Source organism: Sturnus vulgaris, unplaced genomic scaffold (assembly GCF_052056855.1).
Source record: "Sturnus vulgaris isolate bStuVul1 unplaced genomic scaffold, bStuVul1.hap1 Scaffold_192, whole genome shotgun sequence".
Lineage (NCBI taxonomy): Eukaryota > Metazoa > Chordata > Aves > Passeriformes > Sturnidae > Sturnus > Sturnus vulgaris.
In genome coordinates, this window is record NW_028276155.1 from 10,181,355 (window position 1) to 10,188,738 (window position 7,384).

A 7,384-nucleotide genomic window follows, 5' to 3' on the forward strand; every position below is an offset into this window, starting at 1 on the left:
GGGTGGTTGTGGCCAAAGTTCAGGACCCAGCATTTGGTCTTGTTAAACCTCTCCTTCTTGGATATGGGCCCTGGATCCAGCCTGTCCAGGCCTGTGTACAGAGCCCTCCTACCCTCCTGCAGATCCATACTCACACCCAGCTTAATGTCAACACGGTTCCATATGGCCCTAGGGTGTCACAATTTCATGAGGCCTCCCAGTGTCACAATTTACTTTTGGTTCCATGGAGCCCCTGGATGTCATCAAGTCTCTTAGATCCTTGTGCCCCACAGTGTCACAATGGCGCCTTGGTCACCCCAAGGCCCTGTATTCTCACAATGGCCTCTTGGTTTTATGAGGTCCAGCAGTGTCACAGTGGTCTCCTTGTTTCCACAAGGAAAAAATTGTCACAACTGTCTTCTTGATTTCATGAGGCCCGATGGAGTCACAGGGGCCCCCGAATTCCATAAAGCTCCACAGTGACACAATGGACTCCTCGTTTGCACGGTGTCAAAATGGACCACTGGTGACACAAGATCCTGCAGTGTCACAATGGATTCTTGGTGCCATGACACCCTGCAGTGTCAGTGTCACAGGGGTGTCTGAGTCCCTCTGCAGAGCCCTCCTACCCTCCAGCACATCCACACTCACACCCAGCTTGGTGCCATCTGCACATTTGCTGATGCTGCACTCAATGCCCTCATCCAGATCATCAGTGCAGATATTGAAATCCACGCTGGCTGGCTCTGATCCCTCAGCCATCCTGTAGGTGCCCTGTGATGGCACTCAAGGTGATCTGTTCCATCACCTCACCAGGCACCCAGGTCAGGCTGACAGGCCTGCAGTTCCCCACATCCTCCTTCCAGCCCTTCTTGGGGATGGGCTCACATTGGCACCTCCAGTCCTCTGGCACCTCCCTGCTGAGCCAGCACTGATGAGAAATGATGGAGAGCAGCTTGGGGAGCTCATCCAGCAGCTCCCTCATCCCCCTAGGATGGACCTGTGAGCATCTGAGTGGCTCAGCAGGTCCCCAGCTGCTTCCTCCTGGATTACAGGTGTCTGTTCTGCTCCCTGTCCGCATCTACCAGTTCAGAACACTTGTCCTGAGGGCAACCTGTCTTATTGTTGAAATCTGAGGCAACAAAGAGGTTGAATACTTCAGCCTTTTCCTCATCTTTGGTAGCCATATCCCCCCCCATCAGGAATGAAGATTTTCCTTGTCCCTCCTTTTGCCATTAATGAGTTTATAAAACCATTTTTGTTATCCTTCACAGAAGCAGCCAAGTTAACTCCTAATTTGAGCTTTCATGTCTGATTTTCTTTCTGCATGACCTAACAATTTCTTTAAACGTTTCCTGAGTTGCCTGCCCCTCTGTCCAAAGGTAACGCACCTTATTTTCTCCCTGAGTTCCTGGTAAAAGCTCCCTGCCTAGCCAGGCCAGTTATTTTCCTCGCTAGCTCACTTTCCTCTGTGAGTAACGTAAGAGACAGGCTGCCTCGGCTCCTTCAAGATTCTTTTCTTGAAGTGCCTCCATTCTTCCTGGAATCCTTTAGGAGATGTTTCCTGTAAAAAAATCACTTCAATTATCCCCAAATCTGCATTCTGAATAGGCCAAAATCTGCTCTCAGTAGGTCCAGTGTAGAAGTTTTGTTGATTCTCCACCTTCTTTCACAGAATATTAAAAAACTGCTTTATTTCATGGTCACTGTACCCCAAACAGCCTCTGAGCATCACATCTCCCTCCAGCCCTTCTCTGTTTGTGAACAGCAGGAGACAGAGCTTTCCTTGCAAGTGAGAAGAGAAGGAATTTAGGTTTTAATCAAGGGCATATTATTTTTATTTTTCACTTGAGAGAACGGTCGACTGGAGCATTCCTTAAGTGATCTTGATGATGAATGTCTCCTTAGGAGGTCTGGCCATGCAGAAGAATGAGCCCCTTGCAGGCCAATGCTATTTGGACAACCTGTTCCTCACCCCCAGTCTCACCATGTCTGACATTGCCTATCTGGGGCTGACATCCTAAAACATTAAAACCCCCTATAAATTTATTATTAATATTGTGATTTACTTAAGTAATAAAAATATAATTATGCTTTTATTTTAATAATACTATTATTCTTTTTTATACCTGATTTTTTTATTTATATGAAAAGATCGATACATTTTTAGCAAGCAAGCAGAAAAATTAATGGTCATTGGTTCTAAGTAACACAATTCATATCATTAATTAATTGACCACTATTGGCCATTGATTTCTCCCTGTTTATGATAATTATTCCTATTTTAATCTCTTTCTCATCTTTTTAATCATTTTCACAGACAGAATAAAACGGGGCCTCTTTGGGATCCATGAAGACATTTCTGGGGTACATTTCAGGAAGTTTTGAGTCTGGGGAGGGAATTTAGAGAGGACTTAAGGGTCTGGAGGACACTTCAGGGAGCCGGGTGGTCATTTAAGGATTCTGACAGAAACTTCGGAGTCCGGGGGAGCTCTTGGGAGTCCAGGGGGGCACTTGAGGGTCAAGGAGGAGAATCTGGGGCCATTTGGGGTCCGGGCGGGCAATTGGGCGGCTCTAACGGGGCTCTCCAGGGCGCGGGGTGTGATGGGAGTTGTAGGCACAGGTATAATGTGGTTCAATGGGGCCGCAGAGCATCATGGGAGTTGTAGGTGCAGCTACAATGTCTCTCAGTGGGGCGCGGTGCATGATGGGAGGTGAAGTCATGGCTGCAATAGCACTCTATGGGAACCACGGAGCATGATGGGAGCTGTAGTCCCGGAAGTGGCTCAGCTGAGGCGTTTGGGGGTCCGGGAGGGCACCTGGGGGACACTTTTGTGTCCGAGCAGCGACTTGACATCCTCAGGAGGGAACATGAATGGTTTGGGAGCACTTGGGGGGAGCTTGGGGAGCTCTAACCGGGCTCTTTAGGGCACAGGGACAAGCAGGAGTTTTAAGACGGAACTGTGTTATGAGGGACTCTGAGGCCGTGGTGGATGACAGGAGATTAATTCCCAGAAGTGACTGTAACGGGAATCTGTGGGGTTGGGAGCATTCAGGGGAACTGGGGATAGTTTTAGGCGGTCTCAAGTGTGCTGAGGAGTGTGCTCGAGTACTGAGGAGGCACTTCAGAATCCTGGAGGGTCTGGGGGACACTTAAGGGACATGTGGGGGATGGATACCGGGGTTCTGTGGGACATGGGTCATGAGAGGCGTTGTAGTCCTGGCTCCAGTTGGGCTCTGTCAATCCCAGGATGTCCCAGGATGTCCCTGTATTTTTAAGTGCAGCCCACAGTCCATCCCAGTCCACCCAGATTCCCCCTCAGCACTTCCCATCTTCCCAGTATGTCCTAGTCCTGCACAGTGTTTCCAAGGAAACTTGAACTTCTCCCGGTTCCCGTGGCACCCAAACCCAGCAGTGGGGGTCAGTGCAGTGTCCGTGGCCACAGCCCCTGGCAGTAGCCCAGGGCAGGTTGGGATGATGATCCACCCTCACAGCTGGCCCAGGGCAGCTCTGCAGTGGTTTTGGTGTTACCTTGGGCTGGCACACACCTGAGGAGTGTGTCTGTTTGCAGTGGGGAACATTAGGAGTTTTAGATTGCTTCAAAACCAAAATTGCCAGACCTCCTAAGGAGAGACCCTGGATCAATATCAATCACAGAATGCTGCAATCACCTCTGCTCTAAAGAGAACAGTAATAAAAAACACCCTTGAAAATAGGAATGGATATTTTTAAGAAGCTCTTTGAATTATTCTCCATATCTGGAGTTGAAAACCTTCCCAATGAACTGCACCAGACCAGATGGAAATCAAGGCAGAGCCTTGTTTTTTCAGGACTTGCTTGATTCCAACGAGCCCCGTGGTGCATTTGGTGCTTCCAAGGAGCTCCAAATAATATTTTGGAAATATTGGCTCTTTCTCTGCAACGCTGCCTTTGCCAGGAGCCCGGCCCAGCTCAGCAGCACAGACACAGCACAAGGACTTTAATGACCCTCTCGGGGTTGGGGCTGAGTCCCTGAACATCAGTCCCTGAGAGGGAGTTGAAGAAACCTCTCAAGAATTCAAAGTCAGATTCAAACTCCAAGGTTTCTCTTACTTTTAGTGAGTCCCACTGATAAACATGAAGGAGAAAGTTTCCCAAGGGTTGAATTAGAGCAGAAAATTTATGACAGTGATGTCAGGTAGGCAAAAATAGGGTAAAGGAGGAAAAGAAACCGCTCAAGAATTCAAAGTCAGATTCAAACTCCAAGGTTTCTCCTACTTTTAGCGAGTCCCACTGATAAACATGAAGGAGAATGTTTCCCAAGGGTTGAATTAGAGCAGAAAATTTATGACAGTGATGTCAGGTAGGCAAAAATAGGGTAAAGGAGGAAAAGAAACCGCTCAAGAATTCAAAGTCAGATTTGAATTCCAAAGTTTCCTTCAGTTCTAATGGGTCTCACTGAAGGACATGCCTCACAAAGTGTCTCCAGGTGAATTGATCCCCAGCTTTATTGTTTTTATGATATATTTTTAAAGTGTGGGCTTATAGTTTTTATGTTATTTTTTGTGGGGATTTTTTTTCATTTTCTGAATGAAGCAGAGAGACAGAACTTCTGAGTTGCTTTAGAAAGTGTGGTTTATTTTTTTTATTTTCTATCCAGGCAGAAAGAATAACTTTGTCGACCGGATCTTCACAGCATGACTTAGAAGTCAAAAGATTGATGGTTGCAAGGTCTGTAAAGGATTTATTAACCAATAAAACACTGTCAAGAGAGATACTTGCATTTCAAATTCAATACTAAGTTATTTTTGCCTTACTGACTCATACTACAGTATGAACTTTCTTAGCCAATTATATCAAAACACACAAACTTCCATTGCTGCACTCTAAAACTTCTTGTTACGTTTGTAACTACCTTTATTTTTTCTATATTTTAAATTCTAAAATGAAAATTATCTCTACTTAACTGTGTATAATTGTAAGCTTTGGCTTACAGGCCCATGGTTCTGAGAATTCCTTACATTTTGAATTTCAACACCCAGGTTCCAGTTAGGGCAGAACACTGGTAGCAGTGATGACAGGTGGGGACAAACAAGGGAAAGGTGTCTCTGATGCCGAGGACACCTGGATGTGTATCAGGAATGCCAAGGGCCAAGGGCTGAGCCCCAGCCCATGGCAAGGCAGATCCTGTCCCTCCCTCATTGCTCAGGGCTCTTCCCGGGCCACTGGGCTCTGGGCATGTGCAATGCCAAGGGCAGCACCATGGGGCGGCCCCTGCCAGGCTGCTGAGCAGGGACAAGGAGGCAATGAGGCCCCAGCACAGCAAGGCTCACTTGTCCCCTGCTGGCCTCAGGCCCAGGGCCAGCCTGCATGGCCCAAGTGCTGCAGGAGTTGGCTCTGTCAGGGCCTTTCAGCTGCTGCCCATCCCTGTGGCCTCTGCAGCCCAGGCTGTCCTACGGTGTCCATGCCCTGCACCAAATTAGTGTTAAGGAGTCTTATTTTGATGTTTTGGAGATTTGGTGACAGCAGGACCTCACAGTACCAAAGTGTCAACTGTGACACTACGGAATCTGAAGGTACAAAGGGGATTTTTGGTACTGTGGGAACTCATGGAACTAAAATCCATTGCGGCAGAGGGGCCACATGGAACCACGGGGCCATTGTTTACACTGTGGGTCTCATGAAACCAAAGATCCCTTGTGATACTGCAGGGCCTCATGGAACAATGGAGACTATTATGAAACAGAATCACAGATTGAATGAGGTAGGAAAAGATCTTTGAAATCATCAAGTCCAACCTATGACTTAACATCACCTCATCAACTAAACCATGACTCTGAGTGCCACATCCAGTCTTTTTTTAAATGCCTCCAGGGATGGTGACTCCACCACCTCCCTTGGCAGAAGATTTCAGTGTCCAATCACTCTTTCAGTAAAGAATTTTTTCCTGATGTCAAACATATCCTACCCCTGGCTCATCTTCAGACTGTGTCCTCTTGTTCTGTCAGTGGCTGCCTGGGAGAAGAGACTGACCCCCACCTGACTACAGCCTCTGTTCAGGTGGTTGTAGAGAATCTCACTGGAGACCATTGTAGCCATTGGGGCCATTGTAGCACGGCAGGGCCTCATGGAATCAAGGGGACCACAGTGACAGTGTGGGGCTCCATGGGACAAAGGGGCCATTCTGACACCATGGAATCAAGGCGACCTTTGTTACAGTACCAGGCATCATGGAACCAAGGAGGCCATTGTGACACTACGGGGCCCCTTGGAACTAAGGATTCATGGAATAATGCAGCATCCCATAGAAACAAAGGTTAAATGTGACATTGCAGGGCCTCATGGAATCCTTGTGACACTTTGAGGCCTCGTTGAATCAAGGGGCTCTGCAGGACCTTGTGGAACCAAGGAGACCCTTCTGCCATTGTGAGTCTCCATGGAACCAAGGGATCTTTGGAATACTGCAGCACCAAGGAGATCCCTGTGACATTGCAAGGCCTCATGGAAACAAGAGACCATTGTGACACTGTGGAACCCCTTGGAAACAAGAGGCCAATGTGACACATCTGGGCCTCATGGCACCAAGGATCCAATATGACACAACCACTGTGACACTGCGGGGCCCCATGGATCCAAGGGAACAGGTAACAGGTCTGGTTGGCTTGGCCTGACTGGTCCAACTGCCTTTGGCCTTTCAAGAGTCTCTTCTAGTGTGTCCTTGAAACACTGAGGCTCTGGGCTTTCCTTCAAATGGAAAAGAAGTGTCCTTCTCATTCAAGCATCCATGGCCAAAATGGGATTCCTCCTCCAAAATTTCCATTATCCAGGGACTGCTACTGGAAAAAAGCTGCCATTTCCAACAAGTTTTGCTGCACCTGTATTCCTGAGAGCTGGCTATCATCTGCCTTCAAACCTTGGGTCTCAGTGCATTCCTTCATATGGAACAGAATCATCCCTCCTCCAGAGGCACCCATGGACAAAAAATTGGTACTTTTCCTCCAAAATTCCTATCCGTAAGGTTTTCTCCCCGACAAAAGCTGTCAGGACAGACAGCTCTGGCTGGCCTTGGCCTCTGCTGGTCACCTCTATTCTGCCCTGAAACACTGGGGCTCTGTGTCTTCCTTTGTATGGAAAAGAACCATCCTTCATCCCAGGTGCCCATGGCCGAAATTGGGATTCCACCTCCAAAAGTCCTAGATCCAAGGATTACTCCTACACAAAAGCTGCCATTACAGACAGGTCTGGCTGGCCTTGGCCTTTTGAGGGCCGGCTCTCACCTGCCTTCCAAACACTGGGGCTGTATGCTTTCCTAACTATGGAAAAGAACTTGCCTTCTCTTCCAGGGAAAAATGGCGGAAACTGGGATTCAACATTCAAAATTTCGACTATCCAAGAGTTGCTCCCAGATAAACCTTCCAGGACAGA